The sequence below is a fragment of the Diuraphis noxia genome, unplaced genomic scaffold (assembly GCF_037042655.1).
Source record: "Diuraphis noxia isolate RWA-SAM2 unplaced genomic scaffold, SU_Dnox_SAM2 contig0001, whole genome shotgun sequence".
NCBI lineage: Eukaryota > Metazoa > Arthropoda > Insecta > Hemiptera > Aphididae > Diuraphis > Diuraphis noxia.
In genome coordinates this window covers 83096894-83116356 of record NW_028301711.1, presented here as the reverse complement: position 1 = coordinate 83116356, position 19463 = coordinate 83096894, and the positions used below count along the sequence as shown (strand labels likewise).

Here is a 19463-nt window from a genome sequence, read left to right as displayed (position 1 = left end):
CCTACTGTGTTCAACAGGCAGATTGGTCTGTATGACGAGGGGTCCTCGAGAGGTTTGTCCCCCTTCCTAAGGAGAACGAGCTTCGCTATCTTCCAAGGACGTGGGAAGACGCTCTCCTTTAGACACTTGTTGAAAACATCCCGCAGTATCTCTGGCTTGTGTCTAGCGACGTTTCTTATAATCAGGTCGGGTACGCCATCAGGTCCCGGTGCCTTTCCTCGAGGGATCCTGTTGCTGAGCTCCATAATTTCCGTGTTGGTGACCGCTGGGAAGTCGTGGGTTTCCGTACGTGGTGTCCAGGCGGTGGCTGCCTCTCTAGGGAATAGAGCGTCGACGATCGATTCCACCCTTCCTGGAGCGGAAAGTCCGGGAATGGGTCTCCTGCCCACTAGTTTTTTGGTTACCATTTTATATGGTAGGCCCCAGGGATCTACTTCTACCTGTTGCACTAGATCATTCCAGCTGTTCTTTTTGCTGACTCTGATGGCCACTTTGAGTTCTTTCTTGACCCGTCTAAACTCCTCCCGCCTTAGATCTTGATCCGGCTGCAGGCGTCGCCTCTTAACTCGGCGTCTCATTCTGTTGCACTCCTCGCGTAATTTGCCTATTTCCTGCGACCACCAGTAGGCAGGTTTTTTGCCTCCCGTGTACCTGCCCTTGGGCATGCAACTGTCGCACGCTTGCTTCAGGTACAAGTCTAGAGTTTCCGTGGCTGCTATCGCTTCTTCACAGGTGGTATCGATGCTGTCCGAATTCATAAAATCCCTTAGCTTGGAGTCATCGTAACTCCTCCATGACCACCTTTCCTCTGGCGGACGGCGCTCTTGGCAGGGAGTTCCAGCGATGTTGAAGGCGATATACCTGTGAAGGGATGCGCTATATAGATCTAGTACCTTCCAGTCCTGCACTTGGTGACTGCTGCTTTTGTTGACGAGTGTGATGTCGATGTGAGATCTCGATATCCCGCCTGCGTATGCTCTAGAAAATGCTCATCTCGACTAGTGCACGCCCCTTGGGATCCTCATTGTGGTCGCCCCATACCGGTGACTTCGCGTTGAAATCACCGGCTACTATGACGGTCCCTGTCTGTTGTCTTATGCTTCCCTCCAGCCTGTCGAGGAAATCCACGAATAAGGTGAAGACAGTGTTGGGAGACCAATAGCAAGTGTACACGGTGAAGTCCTCCACTTTAACCCATCTAAACCCCGCGCTGTCTTTTGGGCCGACGGCTTGTACTTGCAGCCTGGGATTTGATAAAAAGATAGCCGCCTTTCCACCAGTGTCGCTGAACCATCCGTCTGCCTCGATCCCACAGCGGTACGGCTCGCTCATGATAATCACGTCAATGCCCATATTGGCCGCGGTTGCCAATGCCAGGTCTTGTGCCACCCTACATACGCCAACATTGATTTGGAGGCATCTAATCATTTCGATTTCCGCCTGTTGTCCCGACTGCGTTACCGCTCAGAAGTGCCTTAAAAACGGCTCGGATGTCCTCTGGAGAGCTACAAGATGCTGCCTGATGGCCGGTTAATCCGCATTCCCTGCAACAGTCTCTCCTATCTGGACCCGAGCAATCATCCCGACTGTGCCCGAACGCCAGACATTTAGGGCATCTGCCTCTCCCGCGATCTTCCCAAGAACGTATCCGGCAGTTAACTTACCCGACCCTTAGCCTGCCGGCTGCCAGAGCCTTGCTCGCAATGTGGGCTGGGAGTGAGATTATTACCCACTTTTGCCCTCTGCTGAGATCTCTTGTCGATATCATCCTGACCTCCTCGGACTTTGCGTTGGTTGCGCCGCAGATTGCCTCGACAATCTCAGATGGCTCAGCCTGCTCGTCAAGATCCTGTACAACAACCTTCTGAAAATGTGCCAATTCCCTGGCCGCTGCCTTGTCCCCCATCGCCGTGCCTATCGCTTCGACGATTTTTCCCGACGTTTGGTTCTTGGCTTTGAGCCGTATAAGTAGGTCCCCGTCTCTGGTTTTGCTCAGTCCTACGATGTCATCCGAGACGGCTTGGACGTCCCCACTGCCCTTGATCGTCTTGAGCGCCTCTGAATAGGAACCATCCTTAACTCGGACTAGAATGGCCGGGGGGCGCGTTCTGATAATCCTAGCACTCGGGTTGGTCCTAGTGGGTAACCCTGGGCCACCTGTTGTGGGTGGTGGAACTAGCTCAGCGCCTGTTTTCTTCCGGTGTGCCTTCCTCTTCACTACCTCGGTCCACTGCCCAGCTTCGCCTTGTCCACTTGTAATGGTGGACGCCATTGCCGATATTTGTTCGCCCTGATCAGTCAGCTTGGAGTTAATCAACCTTATCTCCGCAAGCACACTCTCATCTAGAGACCAGCATGGGTCCGTCTGGGTAGTCGCACAAGAAGTGGTCGCGGGCGTTTGCGTGCCGGTCCTTCCAGAAGAGACTGACTCGCGGGCTTTGATGTCCCTGACCTTTTTCAGCTGTTTCATCAGCATAGATGTTTTTGCTAGCGTCTCCTTCAGCTCCTTGTGAACGTTTCTGTTATTGTTGGCGAAGGTTGTCATGCTGGTGACATAACCCTGCACCATGTTTAGTAGCTCCTCTTCTCCGAGTACTACAATATTTATCGTCTTGGTCTTAGTCTGCGTGGCTTGTTGGGTGGATTCTTCAGCACTAGTAGCAGGAAGGATAATGTGGGCCTGGCTGGCCACCCCCGTATCCCTGCGGTCGTTGGATGACGACCCCCCGGAGCCCGCTTGCTCACTCCCGACTGCCGGCACCTGGGGGTCCGAATCCCCTGGTGCGGTAACCAAATTTCTGTTTTGAACGTCCATTTGTAGTTTTTATAAAGGGTGCCTCTCCCTTGCGTTTTAGCCCTGCCGCCAGGGGGATTTTAGGTCAGTGTTACCTTCACCTATGTCCGTTTGCAAGCGCTTGCAGGTGGACCAGACCTGCCCGACCAATTAAGGTCAGGCTCTGTGTTTTGGTCTGATTTAGACCGGGATTGCTTAGTAAGACTCAATTAAGAGCCCGCAAGCCTCCCCGCCACGACAAGGCGGATCCCGTGGGGAGGAACCTAACCTAACCTAACCTAACCTTTTTTTTTTGTGTGTGTGTGAAATCACGGCGCTACAGGGGGGCACTTCACCCGTGTCGGGCCGTCCTTCCCCCTGCATCCGTATCGTTTATTTCTTTATAACAAATAATTACTTTTAGGACTGAGCTTCGCTCTACAATGCTGTATTTACTATTATTACTATTATTAGCACTACGCCGCTGCTCTTCAGCATTATTATTATGATATTACTACCAGGGACTCATAAGTAAATATAGATAAAGTCACAGCTCGTTACACCTCACCGCTAAAAAAAAGGTTTTTGTAGGGCTATAACATCATAGAACTACAAAAAGCTTAAAATGCATTGTTACAATTTCAATAATATGACTAGATATCAAACTATCCAGTTTACAAAGTTTACAATTATTGTTGATAATATTATAAAATTACAGATTACATATGTTTATACATATAACATATTTTTATATATATATAATTTTGTTGATTAATTACAATAAATATTTTGTTAGTATAATAATTATATAATATCATATATATTATTACAATGGTATATATATTTTTTTTTTTTTATACAATAATAGTTGATTAATAGTTTTGTTAGTTAATACATATAATATTTTCCTTTAATTACAATAATAAATTGATTAGTAAATTATAAATTTTTTTCTCTTAATATTATTGACCATTCATAATTATTTGTCTAAAATGATTTATTATTTTATCTTTCATAGAATAACACATCAGTGGCCGTTGGCACCCTTTCTATAAATCTGGCTAATTCCATACATATAGGATTATTTAAATTTCTATTTATCATCATATCTACTAAAAATCGTTTTATAGAATTTATTATTTCCAAAATTTCTTTATCTTCATACGGTACTAATATAGATTCATTTGCAGTTATTATATGATAATCAAAACAAGTTGTAAAATTATACCATTCTCCTTGGTTTGGATTAATGTGTGTTAGTATAGCAATTCTACTATAATTCTCAATAAATTTCCTATAATATCCTGATAATCCTAGGAAAGATTTAATTTGTTTAACATTCTTAGGTTCAGGAAAGTCTAAAACAGCTTGAATTTTCTTAGGGTCCGGTCTTATTCCTGTTTCCGATATAACATGACCTAAATATAAACATTCTCGCTTTACAAATTCACACTTATCGGGTTGTATTTTCAAATTGTGCAATCGTAATCGTTCGAACACATCGATTAATTTTTTATTATGATCTATTAAATTTTTCCCATATATTATTATGTCGTCAAGATATACTAAACATTTTATTCCAATTATTCCAGACAATACGTTATCCATTAACCTTTGAAACGTAGCAGGGCTAGTTTTCATTCCCATTGCCATTCGTTTAAACTGATAATGGGCGTTATTAGCTGAAAAGGCTGTTAATTCACGTGAAGCTTTAGATAAAGGAATTTGATAAAATTCAGAAGCAAGGTCAATGACACTGAATAATTGACATTGTCCTAAATGATCTAATATTTCCGTAATGTTCGGTAAAGGATGAAATTCATTTAAAGTGACCTGATTCAGAGCTCTAAAGTCTATTACAATACGAAACTTTTCTTTCCCACTGGCGTCTGCCTTTTTCTTTACTAACAAGAGTGGTGCGTTCCACGGTGAACTAGAAGGTTCTATAATATCGTCTTGCTCCATTTTATCTAATTGATTTCTTATTTCTGTCTGTTGTGAGTAAGGTAACCTATAAGGTCTTTGATAAATTGGTTGTTGGTTAATATTTAAATTAATAACATGCTTGGCTGCATCTGTAAAAGTTAATCGATCTCCTTCTAAATAGAATATTTCTGCGTATCGTTCACATATTTTAAATATCGTTTGCCTTTCCTCATCACTCATATGATCGCTTCGTATTAGATTTAAAATTTTATTTACACGATTATCGTTATTAATTTCGGTTTTTATCGCGTGTATGTTATAATTGTACGTACATTACCCCGGCCCCCCCCCCATTTTTTATTTTGCAATTTTTTTTGCACAAATAATTAGTACTCAATTCCTGCTAATTCCTGACCACATTTTTACAATTCCTGCTCCACCGGTTTTCCCGGAAAATAGGATTTTATACGGGTGGGGCTGGGATAACGTTACTCCGGCCCCACCCACCCTTAAAATTTAACTTTTTGCAATTTTTTTTGCACAAATAATTAGTACTCAATTCCTGCTAATTCCTGACCACATTTTTACAATTCCTGCTCCACCGGTTTTCCCGGAAAATAGGATTTTATACGGGTGGGGCTGGGATAACGTTACTCCGGCCCCACCCACCCTTAAAATTTAACTTTTTGCAATTTTTTTTGCACAAATAATTAGTACTCAATTCCTGCTAATTCCTGACCACATTTTTACAATTCTTGCTCCACCGGTTTTCCCGGAAAATAGAATTTTATACGGGTGGGGCTGGGATAACGTTACTCCGGCCCCACCCACCCTTAAAATTTAACTTTTTGCAATTTTTTTTGCACAAATAATTAGTACTCAATTCCTGCTAATTCCTGACCACATTTTTACAATTCCTGCTCCACCGGTTTTCCCGGACAATAGGATTTTGCTTGAATATTTTATATAGGTTTTTAATTTTTGTTGAAATTTAAACATTGGCAAATATATTTATTACATATTATTATGAATGACATATTGACATACCTATCTGTATGTTCACAATTTTTATATTGACCACAATCTATTATTAAATAGTAATATATCATCACATCTGAAATAATATAAGATTAACACAGTTATGACTTTATTTAAATTAAATTTTTTTGATGGCATTTCAGACTGGTCGCTACTACCACTGCTACTAATATCATTTTCTAAAAATACATAAATATTAATAATATTATCGTCATATTTTTATGTATTCCTTATTAAAATTGTATGGATATTACGGTACTCACTACTCAGTATTCTCATTCTGCAGCATATTATACACAATAAACCAAGGCTGGGCAAAACCACGTTAAATAACGATTTAGCCTCAAACGATTTTTGATATTTGTTGTTATTCAAATAGTATAAGTCGTAAATACTTGAAAATTTTACCAGTTATTTAGATCGCCATTTTCTTTACGTGATTTGATTTTCAAAACATTTTGACTTTTTTTGAGCTATTTATAGAAAATTGAAATTTTCAATTTTTTTTTATTTTTTTTTTATAAATGTTGATAAAAAAAATTTAGCTGGGAAAAATTACTTGAAAATTTAATTGAAGGGTCCACAAAACTTGTTCTAACTCTCATTCAAAAATTATAAAAATACATAGGCACAATTTTTTTTTATTAGCATTTGAAGTTCAAATATTGACAAAAATTCATCAAAATCATGAATATTTTTCACTATTTGGTAGTTAAAAATTTATAAATATTTTACTATCAAAAGCTAAGAATTGAAAATTTAATACTATGCTGTCCATAAGTTAAGCTTAGAATAATTATAAAAAAGTTTGAGGATTATTAAATTTAAAAAATTTTACGAGTGTTAATTTGAAATCAAAAATACACGTGTAACTACTAAATAATTTTCGATTTTTGTATTTTTTAAAAAATTACCAAACGTAGGAGCTTGAGACTTTTACTTAAATGTTTGAATTTGTATAAAAATAGAATATATGACAATATTTAAATATAATATATCCTTGACAGACAAATCATCTCTGTTCAGAATCGTTTTTCGTATACAATGATATCTATCATTGCATTCAAATTTAACCTATACCCTAGTCCGAGGTCCACCCCACCCCCTAATGTACCTAATGTACAGCAGAGCGATACTCACTTAACTTACCCGCTTTTTTTAGTATAAAATTAATAATTATACCTGCCTACCTTTTTTTAAGCTAACAAATAACATAATAATTCAATAAATGTATGTAATACAGTTATTTACTGTAGGTAGGTACTTATATTTGTATATTATACTTTAATCAATGATGAAATCATTGAAATCCAATAAAATAATAAAATAATTGTTATGTATTTCTTAACGTAAATGATCCACAACTATACTTAATATTTTCTGTGAATATGCAATATGTCATATTATGATAATTATTTTTATAAATTATTGTCTAATAATTATTAATTAATATATTTTAAATTTCAGATTTTTTTTTTTTATAAAATTAATTTGTACAAAATTGAATTTATTTTAAATCTGTGGTTTAGGAAAAAAATTAACTTACCGTGCCAATAAAATTAATTAACTCGTTAGTTACTGAATAACTTGGGAAAAAATGTAACTCGTTAAGTTAGAAGTAACTTCTAAAAAAAAAGTAACTCGTTAATTAACTTAGTTAAAAGTAACTTAACTTAACTTATTAACTCGTTAATGCCCAGCCTTGCAATAAACTATATCTACAATATATTATGTTTAACTAACCTGGTTATTACTAGCAAACACTATTTCTAAAAAATAAATCCACATTATGGATTTAGAATATAATCTAAGTCAGTAATGTTACCGATGTTAAAATTTGTATATACTTATTTTATTATTTCAATTCATATACCTATAAGTGGTTATTATTTAAAATATATTTTAATAAACCACTGTCACTTAATGTGAGATACGATTATATACGCTGTCAGCTAACACCCATTATCTTCGACATCATTATAATATGCATTGATTAAATACAATTTAATATTTTAATCAATATAATATGAATAATATCAAATTACTTTATAAAAAAAATAGGATTTTTCTGTATTTTATTTTATTATTATTATATTTATGTTATAAATATAATTATAATTGATTACATATTTAAATGGGCATAGTTAACATAGCTAATAATGGTTATCAGTTTAATCGTATATTTCGTTACGTACTATAACTATGCTAAATATTCTAAAAAAATGCCAATTTTACATTTTATTGAACCTTTTTTTTGCTTTCTATACATTCTCTGGCTCGTTAAATTTCCACTTACGAAAATTGACCCTATAATAGCAAGGAGTTGTCTATCCCTGATAAAGACGAATTTAAATTCGAATAATTTAATTTTAGTAGTAAAAACTAACAACAACTGTTGTTCTTAGCACAATAGAAATGAAACCTTTAGTAAGCAATGTTAATTTTAAAATATTCTGGTTTATAAATCAATTGCTACGTCATTAAAATAGATTAAGTACTTATATTATATTGTTTTTTAATGTAATATAATATTCTCAATAATTTACTTACTTTTTTCACCGTTTTCGCCAATTTGTACAATTCTTTCTTTAAATTGTAAAACAGCGTTTATTACAATTTCTGGTGCTAACCGCTATTTATTTATTTATTTTTTATTATATAAACAGCAAGGCTGGGCAAGTTAATGATTTTTTTTAACTCAGTTAAGTTAAGTTAATATGCATCAATAAGAAAAAGTTAAAAGTTAAAAGTTAATAAAATTGTTGGTTAATTCAGTTAAGTTAAAAGTTAATACACATTTTTTTTTAACTTTTTTTGAATATCAACAAAAATTAAAAACCTATATAAAATATTCAAGCAAAATCCTATTTTCCGGGAAAACCGGTGGAGCAGGAATTGTAAAAATGTGGTCAGGAATTAGCAGGAATTGAGTACTAATTATTTGTGCAAAAAAAATTGCAAAAAGTTAAATTTTAAGGGTGGGTGGGGCCGGAGTAACGTTATCCCAGCCCCACCCGTATAAAATCCTATTTTCCGGGAAAACCGGTGGAGCAGGAATTGTAAAAATGTGGTCAGGAATTAGCAGGAATTGAGTACTAATTATTTGTGCAAAAAAAATTGCAAAAAGTTAAATTTTAAGGGTGGGTGGGGCCGGAGTAACGTTATCCCAGCCCCACCCGTATAAAATCCTATTTTCCGGGAAAACCGGTGGAGCAGGAATTGTAAAAATGTGGTCAGGAATTAGCAGGAATTGAGTACTAATTATTTGTGCAAAAAAAATTGCAAAATAAAAAATGGGGGGGGCCGGGGTAATGTACGTTATAATTGTTTGCGGTTTCATACAATATTTTATTCATAATATTCGTATCTATTTCTTGTGAAAGTTCGGACACATTTAATAAACTAACCATGACCCTTCCTGTTTCCACGGTCCCTATTATATTCGCACAATATACATCTTTTATCAGTTCCTGTTTGTGTATTATAATATTTTTATTTTCCATAGCTGGGTCTGCGATAGGCACTGCCACAACGGTTTCCGTTCGTGGTTTTAATACAAATTTCATTTCATTTTTATTTATTTCATTAATTAAACTATCATTACTATCATTATCTATAACTAACGAATTTTTAGCTATATCTATAATTGCCTTATTTTCTATTAAAAATTTTTGTCCTAAAATACCATCCTTAGGTATTGGAAACGAATCATAAACTACTTGAAACTCAGTTTCTATATTAATATCATCAAATCTTAAAATTATTTTTACTAAACCTACTGTTGGTACAATTTTGTCATTAATTCCTTTTAAATATATTTTTTTATTTTCATGTACTAGTGTATCTTGTATCAAAGTACTAAATTTTATTAAATTAACATCACTTCCAGTATCTAAAAGTAAATCTATAAATTCCTTCTTTATATTAACACTTTGGCATGACACATGATTATCATTTATAACAGTTACAAAGTATAAGCATCTTGTTCCTCGACAGCGGCTATTAAATTTATCGGGCGAGCGCCACTTGCCTCGTTCGATCGATTTAAGTTTCCCGAAAAATTATTAGTTTGTTCCGAATTTAGTTTCTTATAACATCTCGATATATCATGACCTACTATATTACAATATGTACATTTTACAACTCCAGTATTATGATTTATTGCTGGTCGCGTAAAATTATTATGTGCATTCGGATTACGCGTATTATTTATACCTCGCGCTTGCATACAATCCCGTGCGTAAAGGTTTACTCCGCATTGGTACCACTTTATATTACTCAATACGTTATTATTTGGATAATTATTATTATTGCGATTATAGTTATTATTACGTGGTGGGAATCTATTATTATTATTAAAATTATTTCGATTCTGATTATTGTTTAGTCTATTAAAATTTTGGTTTTGATTAAATTGTGGTCTAATAAAATTGTTGTTCGGTCTTTGATTATAAGATTGTCGCGGATAATTATTAGTGTTAAAATGTCTGTTATTATTATGTCCGTACCTATTATTAACTGTTTCAAAATTATTGTTATTTCGCCTATTATTTCCACCATTATCACTTCCATTTCGCGCGTTATTGTTCCCATAATACTGATACGCGTCATAATCGGATGTAAGTTAGGATTCTTCCTCTTTAGCTAACTGCATAGCAGATTCAAGTGTAGGAGGATTACGTGATTTTACTATCGTTCTTAAACTTGGAATTAGACCTTTTAAAAATACTACTAATGTTTGTTCCTTTAATTGGTCAGTTATTACGGTAGATTGCTCAGGCGTTTTGTCTTTTGTACTAACTACACATAAATTAAAATATAATTGTTCTACCCTATGTGCATAAGAACTAACGTCCTCATTATTTCTCATTCTTACCGAATTTAACGCTACCTGTAAAGATGATGCTGTTCTCTGTGGTTCAAAAGCGTCTAACAAAATTAATTTTATTCCTTCCCACTCTGATACGTCCCTATATCTACACACTTCTAATGCTTTATCAAATAATTTCGTATTTATAAATTTAGTAAGTATCGATAATTCCTCCTTGTCTACCATTGAACATGCTAAATCGCAAGCTCTTATAAATTGATGTACATCGCGCTCACCTGTACATGTGGGTATCATACCTGTAACCTTGTCTAAAGAAACTTTAGTAACTGTAGCCATTTTATTAACCTTCCTTGTATTACGTTTAGTTGGTTCTAATTGAGTATGTATTAACCCTTTCTTGGTACGTGTTCCTATTTGTCGTAACTCTATCTCGTTAACTAAAATTGGTCTTATACTTGTATTTAATAAATCTTTTTCCCTTAATGACTTCAAATATTTTTCCCTATCTAAATCTACTGAATATTGATAACCTTCTTCTGTACTTAAATCAATTAATATTTCACTTTCAACTATTTTTACTTTATCGTTATTTTTATTATCTTTAATATCTACTACGTTTTTATTATCAATTGTAACGTTAGTGGGTTCAGTTTTTACAAGTTCCTTAATTTCCTGTAATTCTTCCGTTAATACATTTTTACTATCTGTTTCCTTAACTTCTAATGTATTATTTTCTTTATTCATTAATCTTTCTTATCACATTCAATTAATACTTCTAATACGTAAATAATTTAATTACTCGAATTTTTCAACTTACTATCAATTATAATTTATTATTTATTCGCTTCAAATTAATTATTAATTCTATTTCCTATTTATTTATTTTTACTAATTATATTAAATAATATTTAATTATATATAATTTTTATTCAACTCAAAATTATTAAACTCATAAATTCCTACACATAACAATATTCGTTATTATTTATTTTATATATAATTAATTTTTTTTTTTTATTATCTCTCACAATTATAAATTTTTTTTACTTAAGGACTTATTACGGCCTTATTATTATTATTCTCTTTAATTCATTTAAATCTCTATAATACACAAAATTTCTACAAAAAGGACTTATTCCGGCCTTATAAAATTAATTCCAATTAAACAATTCACAATATACTTCATTTATCTTCAAAAAAAAATCACAAAATAACAGGACTTACTTCACGGCCTACAATAATAAATTCAAACACAGACTTCAATTGTCTAAAAAAAAATTCTCAAATATCAGGACTTACTTCACAGCCTATATAACTTCAATATATAAATTCACAAAATATTAAGACTTACTACTCGGCCTATAAAAATCAAAAATACAGACTTCAACTGTCTTCAAATAAATTCACAAAGTATAAGGACTTACTTCACGGCCTTTAAAAATACAGACTTCAACTGTCTTCAAATAAATTCACAAAATACAAGGACTTACTTCACGGCCTACAATAATTAATTAATTCTCAATAAATTCTCAATAATAATTCTCTTTTACTCAAAATAAAATATAAGGACTTCTCTGCCTTTAAGAAATATAAATTCTTCACAATAATTCTCAATTTCACAATATTCTTTATTATTAAATTCTCTCAATTATAAATTCTCAATTCGATGTTACAACAATTGTTAACTAGGGAAATAAATAAAAATAATTTTTATTTTTTTTTCATGTTTTAGTGTACAGTGTACACTATAAAAATTTATTATTTTTTTTTAAATAAAAATAAATACGCAAACGAATTAAAATTCTTTATATTATTTATATTATTCTTTATATTCTTTATAATTTCTTATATTTATAAATTTTACAATTTGTTGAACTATATTTTATTAGTTTTAAAATTATTTCATTAATTATTTCGTTATATTTAAACTTGTTTTAAATATTTAATTTAATTTAATTACTATATTTATTTTAATTTGACTTTTCTTTATTATTTTATTATTTATTTAATTCCTTATATTATGTTAAATTTAATTTAATTATTAAAATATTTAAATTATTTAAAGTATTAAAAGTATACTTAAAAAAAAATTTAGCGTAGAAATTTAAATTAAATTTGCGTAATTTAGAATTTTATTTTATTTCAATAAAACGTTTAAAAAAAAATTTTTAATTTAATAAATTATTATTATAATTGTTTTTCTGTTATTATATTTTTAACTAATATTATTATTTATTCCCCAATCTTATTCCTTAATTAAACTATACTATGGTCAATAATACCATAGGAGACGAACAAACTAATTTTCACAACTTTATTCTAATACTCACACCAAAGCGGCTGAATTGACGGATGATGATGATGATGCCATCCTTATTCCTTGATTTTCCTTGACTGCTACTGCTGGGTTTTCGTTTTCACGGAGTCGTGGGAAGATGGCCTGTCTTCTCACAGTGATCGGATATGAATTACCTCCGTTAGAAGTAGAAAGAAGAAAAATTTTCGAAAATAATTTCAAAAATATTCTAAGTATTCTTCTTTTTTCCTCTTGAAACAACCCTGTCCACAGCGCGAAATTGTAACGAGCCCTTCTAGGATTGTCAAGAAGTTGAATGGAATAATCAACACTTGATGTTTTTTTGAATAATATTTTATTTATTACAAGTCCAATAATTAATAATATTGAAAAAATTGACTAAGTTCAATTAATTTATTTAATGGTAATAACGAGATGTGACTTCTAGTGTGTTCAGCTTCCAGTCGCTAGTTGTTGGTAAGTTCGTCTGACTATCGTACGGTCTACGAGCTCCTCTTCTAGAGAAATCCCTAGTCCCTACTCCAGTGGTCATATCTATGTTACGTAACTCTCATGGTCATATATGGTGCGTGTGACTGTGGCTTGTGGCTACACGCGACACTTAACCGGATGTTCCTTATATAAAACATTGTAACACGATCTCCATAAAACACACAATTCCTGCGTGATCTACTTAAAAGAATATTTATATGAGTAGTGAGATATATAGTGTCATATGTATTATTACTATTATTAGCACTACGCCGCTGCTCTCCAGCATTATTATTATGATATTACTACCAGGGACTCATAAGTAAATATAGATAAAGTCACAGCTCGTTACAATGCTAAGAGGGCTCTATCCCTCTAACTTCCGCTTTCAGCGCACAATAAAAATTAGCTTAACTAACAATTATTCGCTCTTCAGCTTGTCTTTCTCGTTCTTCAGTTTCTCTCGCCGATTGGATGTTTCTCGTGAATTCCTTCACCGCGTCCCACTTCGTTCTATTTTGCAACATGCAACTAACCAGCGTCTCCGGTTGTAGATCGTTGTTATGCACCACTTCCAGTGCTCGCCGCTCTCTCCACCACCTGCCACACCGGAACAACACGTGTTCCGCATCGTCGACAGGTTCCCCACAATCGAGACAAGACTGTTCGTCGATTTTCCTGAACCTTTTTAGGTAGAACCTGATGCATCCATGTCCTGACAGGAATTGTGACATGTGGAAATCTACGGTCCTATGTTTCCGTTCCGTCCAGGCTTTTAGGTCTGCAATTAGCCTCCTGGTCCATCTGCCTTTTTCAGTCGTATCCCATTCCTTCTGCCATTTCCTCATTGTGGTCTCACGTACTTCTTTGCCCACCGCTGCTTTGTCCTTCTCTCCTCTGCGAATGTACCGTTCTTGTCTCTCCGACGCCAATAGATGTGCCGGATATATACTCGCTATGACCATTGCTGCTGCCGTAGAGACTGTCCTGTATGACTTTGCAGCTCGAAGTGCCAGAACTCTCTGGGGCCTCAAGATTATGTCGACGTTCCTCTGGTGCTTGAGAGCGCTCGCCCATATAGGTGACCCATACAGGAGTTTACTCTCGACCACCGTGGCAAGTAACCTCCTCTTCTTTGGTCCAGCGCCGCCTAGGTTAGGCATTAATCTTGATAACGCTAGGGCCGTAGTCTGCGCCTTCCTCGCTGCCACCTGCAAGTGTGCTTTAAACCCTAACACTCTGTGAAGTTCCAGACCTAGGTATTTGATCTGGTCCTTTATTTCCACTCGTTCTCCTCGTAGTACTAGGTTTGGCCTGTCGTAGCCCCTCTTGGTGGTCAGCATGACCGCTTCCGTCTTAGCCACTGAAAGGGTGAGGCCTGCTCTTTCCATCCATTCCGCCACCTTCTCCAGCGCTTCATTTGTCACCTGTTCTAGAACGCCTGAGGTGAGTCCCGTCGCCACCACCGCAACATCATCCGCGAAGGCGACCATAGTTGTCGAAGACTTGCCTTTCACGTTCCCTCCGGTGTCCACTCGGAGTAGGTCATCGTACATTAAGTTCCACAGGAGTGGTCCGAGCACGGATCCTTGTGGAACGCCGCAGGTAGTGATTCGTGTTCCACCCTCGTACTCGATCATTCTGTCTTTGAGGTAGCTCTGGATCGCGGATATGAGGGAGCGAGGCATGCGTTTGTCATGCATCGACTCCTAGATCTTCTTCCATTTTGCGGTGTTAAATGCATTCGCCACATCCAGAGCCACGACCACGCAGACCTCTCTTTTGCGCAATGGCCCAGATCTGGCTGCTTCGACAACACTCATAACCTTTCCGACGGCGTCCAACGTGGATCGACCCTTCCTGAAGCCGAATTGCCGCTCGTTCAGATCATCATTCCCTTCGAGGTGTTTCTCCATTCGCCTTTTTATGATTCTCTCAAACAATTTTCCCACGGTGTTGAGCATATAGGCCTGTAGGAAGACGGGTTTTCCAGTGGCTTGTCCCCTTTTCTTAGTAAAACCAATTTCGCCACTTTCCATTTGGGTGGGAAAACGCCTTCTGTCAGACAACAATTAAACACATCCCTCAACATCTCCGGTTTCCTAGCAGCTAGTGCCTTGATCACCATGTCTGGCACCCCGTCCGGGCCAGGGGCTTTTCCGAGGGGAATCGTCTGGCTCAATTCCCTAACCTCGTCAGTCGTGACTTCGGGAAAAACGTGTTGTTCCTCCCATGGTGGCCATTCACTTATATCGTCTTTGGGGAAGAGTCCGTCGACGATGGAGTCCACCTTTCCTGGTACACTGAGCCCTGGGATCGGCCTTCTACCAACCAGTTTTTTTGTCACCAACTTGTATGGTAAACCCCATGGGTCAGTCTCTACCTGGTCGCATAGGCTTCTCCAGCTCGCCTCTTTGCTTCGTCGAATCGCTATCTTCAACGCCTTTCTTGCCGCTTTGAACGTCTGGTGTACTTGCTACACCATAACTATTTGTATGTGTCGCATTTTGTCAATCTATAAAATATAATTATTTCAAATCAATAAATCATTAAAAAGTAACTTACAGTTTGTACCTTTATAATTTCACTGTATTAGTATTATTATGTGTTTCCGAATATTTTCAAATTAAATTCAATTTTTATTATGCTTCGTCGTTGTCAAGTTTTTCAAAAACAGAATGAATTATATTTAAATTATCACAGGTTATTAATAGTTAATAATATGTAGTTGGTATTTAATAATTTATAAAATATTAATGTTTAGAATATCTGGGATCAATATGATATAATGATAAGAAGAACTGCTCTGACGATATCAGTAGCAACAGGAATTTATGGTATAATTATGGCATTTTGGTGAAGAACGAATACGATGTTTTTTCAAAACATTATTATAAAGCAAATTCAAATTATTATACATAAATGAATAAATTCAAAGTCTAAATTATGTTTTTAAAATAAATTATTAAATATTTATAATTACCTATATAATTATATAATAATGTATATTTTTTCTATTCGAAGTCTAAATTATGTAGCTTTTTATAATATATTTAAAAAAATAATATTTTTATGTATATTATTATACATTTATGATGTAATATAATTCATTACTTATAAGTAGTATAGATGTACCATTCCTGGCGCACTTTTATTTTATCAGTAAAAGATCACAAAGAAAACAATGTGCAAAAAGATCAGACAATTGAAATGCAATATACAATCGCAAAATATTTTTCATAGGCCTTATGATATTAATAATTGAAAATTGAATTGCAATATTCCCCAAAAAAATTTAGTAATATGTTAATAACATCAGAAATATCATAACTAATATTCCTTCAATAAAATATCATAAATTAAATAATTTATATAAGTTCAGAATAACATCAGAAATGAAATAACGAAATGAAATCGAACAATTTTGAAAATAAATAAATTGAAACACAAATGCAAAATAAAACTATCATTCAATTACATAAAAATATCATAAATGCCCATAACGCTCACCCGAATAAGGTGAGCGTCAAAAAATAGGAATGAACTAAAAAGAAAACAATGTGCAAAAAGATCAGACAATTGAAATGCAATAATTATTAAAATATTTTTCGCAAAACTTATGATATTAATAATTAAAATTGAAATGTGATATAAATAATAGAAATGGAAAATATAACGATTGTGCATTTTTTAAACTGTTAGAAAATCAAATCAAAGAACGTGAAATACAATTATTTTAAGTATGTGTAACATTTTAATAATCATCATTTTTTTAATAGAAATATTTCTATTAAAAATATCTTAATATATCATATTTAAATACATTTTTTATAATTGTCAATAAATTCTAAACATAAATGTCCACATATAGGAGGATCATCATAGTTTTGAAACTTGTCATTGTTATACCTTGTAATACGAAAAAAGTCGAGCCATACTTTCAACTACCTAGTTTCAACTACCCTAAACAATATTTTTTATACACAATTTTGCCTTAGGATTTTAAAAGTTATACAGTTTTTAAAATATTCCATAGAGATTTTGTTTCTGCAAAATATCAAGTGTTTCATAATACTACTTATTAATCATTAAAAATTGAAATGCAATATTTCCCCAAAAATATTTTTCACAAAACTTATGAAATTAATAATTAAAAATTGAATTGCAATATTCCACCCAAAAATTTAGTAATATGTTAATAACATCAGAAATATCATAACTAATATTCCTTCAGTAAAATATCATAAATTAAATAATTGATATAAGTTCAGAATAACATCAGAAATGAAATAACGAAATGAAATCGAAAAAAATAAATTGAAATACAAATGCAAAATAAAACTATCATTCTCACCCGAATAAGTTGAGCGTCAAAAATAGAAATGAAATACAAATGCAAAATAAATCTAACATATTCCCTACCCCAGTCTCGACTACCATATATAATATTATTTTCATACAATTTTGCTTTAGGATTTAAGAGTTATACAATTTTTTAAATATTTCTGTTGAGCTGTTGAACTAATGCCATAGATTTCTGATAGGTAAGAAAAAAGTCGAGCCATACTTTCAACATTCTAGTTTCGACTACCTTAAACAATATTATTATACACAATTATGCTTAAGGACTTTAAAAGTTATACAATTTTTAAAACATTACTTACACACAATTTTGCTTAAGGGTTTTAAAAGTTATACAATTTCTAAAACATTACTTATACACAATTTTGCTTAAGGATTTTAAAAGTTATACAATTTTAAAACATTACTTATACACAATTTTAGTTATACAGTTTTTAAATGTTCCATAGAGATGTCGATTCCTGTTGAGTTGTTGAACTAATGCCATAGTTTTTATAGGTTGAGTTGTTGGAAATTGTTTGAGTTGTAGAAAAAAATGCTATAAATGTTGCCAGTTGACCTTAACATCTCCAAAATCAGGATTGTTGGAAAACTTGAACATTGCTTGTAAAATATATTAGTGATAAATAATATTATTCATTAACATGTTCCTTAAAATATATTACATTATTAGGTGTTATATTCCAAATTGCTAGATACTAAATAAAGAAATTGATTTGTTTTTTATTTATTTTATATATCAATGAATCTGTAATGAGTTCAATAATTAATAATTTACAAAACGAAATAGATGTTCCTTTGAGAAGTAGTTTGGTTGAAGGTTTTCTAAGTGATTTTAATGCTATATTTTCATATGATAATAATGATATAGAAGTAATAGGAACTGTAGATAAGCCTTGGTTTGAAGCTAAAGATTTATTGAATATTTTAGGTTATAGTGACAATAAAAATACATTAAAAGATTTTATAAGAAATAATATTCCTGATAAATATAAGAAAGAAAGGGCTGGCTGTATTGGACCCACCCATCCCTCATTTCCTACTAAAAAAACAAATAAAGACAAAGAAATATTTATTTCAGAAGCGGGTTTATATAGGCTTGTAATGCGATCAAACAAACCGAATGCAGAACCATTTCAGGACTTCGTACAGGATGTATTGATACCAAATATTAGAAAACAAATAATCCAAAATATTAAATCCGAAAATAATTCATTACGTAACGATATGCAAATTGTTATCAAAAAACTAGAGTAATTGGAAAAAAATCATGAAGAAACAAATATTAGATTGGATGACATAAACAACAAACTGGTCAAAACCTTACCTGATCGAAATGTTGATCCAAATGATAAAGAACTAAAACACTACTATATTTTATTTAAAAATAAAAATTCTTCAAACGAATACATGTTTGTAAGAGGACAGGAAAAATATACAAAAACTAGAAAGAATTTATATAAGACAGAATTTGATATAATTATAGATTCAAAGAAAATCCTAATCCCATAGATTTAGTTAATAGACTTAAGGATTTTGTTAAAAGAAATTGTTCTGATATTATAACTTTTCGATCAAATAAAATAATATTATTGGATTATTCAGAGAAAGCATTTTTAGAATTAATAAATGAATTAGATAGCGAAAAGTATAATGTTTAAATTAATATTCTATATTTTATTTTATTTTATTAAATATAACTATTTGAGTTTAGAGAATTTATAAAATTAATAAAATGAAAAGAT

At 33.3% G+C, this 19463-nt stretch overlaps 1 pseudogene; it reads right to left on the bottom strand.

Moving 5' to 3' along the window:
* Window positions 1-9419: 9419 nt before the first annotated feature.
* Window positions 9420-11312, bottom strand: LOC149062111 (uncharacterized; annotated as a pseudogene).
* Window positions 11313-19463: the final 8151 nt, after the last annotated feature.